Genomic DNA, 1508 nt, shown 5'->3' on the forward strand with positions numbered 1-1508 from the left:
AGAGGAAGAATACTCATCAGAGCTCATGAATAGCAACAGTAAGTTCAGTGGAATCTCTATGGTCTCTATATGAGTCTCAGATTCCTTTGGTTCCTCATTGGGGAACTCTTTAGTAGCCAGTGGATGTCCATTGAGGTCTTCCTCATTGGAGATCACTGCCTTTTCTTCCTCCCTAGGTTTGGCCATGTTGGTTATATTGATGGCCTTGCACTCTCTCTTTGGATTTTCTTTTGTATTGCTTGGGAGAGTACTAGGAGGAGTTTCAGTAACTCTCTTACTCAGTTGACCCACTTGTGCCTCCAAATTTCTAATGGAGGACCTTGTTTCAGTCATGAAACTGAGAGTGGTCTTAGATAGATCAGAGACTATGGTTGCTAAGTCAGAGAGGCTCTGCTTAGAATTCTCTGTCTATTGCTCAGAAGATGATGGAAAAGGCTTGCTATTGCCAAACCTATTTCTCCCACCATTATTATTGAAGTCTTGATTAGGCTTCTGCTGATCCTTCCATGAGAAATTAGGATGATTCCTCCATGAAGGATTATAGGTGTTTTCATAGGATTCTCCTATGTAATTTACCTCTTCCATTGCAGGATTCTCAGGGTCATAAGCTTCTCCTTCAGAGGAGGCTTCTTTAGCACTGCTGGATGCAGCTTGCATTCCAGTCAGAGTCTGAGAAATCATATTGACTTGCTAAGTCAATCTTTTATTCTGAGCCAATATTGCATTTAGAGTATCAATCTCAAGAACTCATTTCTTCTGAGTCATCCCATTATTCATAGGATTTCTTTCAGAAGTGTACATAAACTAGTTATTTGCAACCATTTCAATGAGTTTCTGGGATTCTGCAGGCGTCTTCTTTAGATGAAGAGATCCTTCAGATCCAATGACATCTTGGACAATTCAGACAAACCATCATAGAATATACATAAGATGCTCCATTCTGAAAGCATGTGAGAAGGATACCTTCTGATCAATTGCTTGTATCTTTTCCAAGCTTCATAGAGGGATTCACCTTCCTTCTGTTTGAAGGTTTGGACTTCCACTCTAAGCTTGCTCAACTTTTGAGGTGGAAAGAATTTGGCCAAGAAAGCATTGACCAACTTTTCCCAAGAGTTCAGGCTTTCTTTAGGTTGTGAGTCCAACCATGTCCTAGCTCTGTCTCTTACATCAAAGGGGAAAAGCATAAGTCTGTAGACTTCAGAATTAACCCCATTGGTTTTAACAGTGTCATAGATTTGCAAGAATTCAGCTAAGAACTGATGAGGATCTTCCAATGGAAGTCCATGAAACTTGCAATTCTACTGCATTAGAGAAACTAATTGAGGATTAAGCTCAAAGTTGTTTGTTCCAATTGCAGGAATTGAGATGCTTCTTCTATAGAAGTCAGAAGTTGGTGCAGTAAAGTCACCAAGCACCTTCCTTGCATCTCCACCATTGTTGTTATTTTCGGCTGCCATAACTTCTTCTTTTTCAAAAATTTCTGTAAGGTCCTCTCCAGAGTTTTGTGC

The 1508-nt window shown here is 40.1% G+C and overlaps 1 non-coding gene across 1 annotated transcript; it reads left to right on the plus strand.

Annotated features, from left to right (window-relative positions):
- The first annotated feature begins 944 nt into the window (after positions 1–944).
- On the plus strand, positions 945–1052 carry LOC112781023 (small nucleolar RNA R71). The gene has a single exon (XR_003191823.1). It is a non-coding gene; the product is annotated as a small nucleolar RNA R71 (small nucleolar RNA).
- Positions 1053–1508: the final 456 nt, after the last annotated feature.

This window comes from Arachis hypogaea, chromosome 19, assembly GCF_003086295.3.
Source record: "Arachis hypogaea cultivar Tifrunner chromosome 19, arahy.Tifrunner.gnm2.J5K5, whole genome shotgun sequence".
Taxonomy (NCBI): domain Eukaryota; kingdom Viridiplantae; phylum Streptophyta; class Magnoliopsida; order Fabales; family Fabaceae; genus Arachis; species Arachis hypogaea.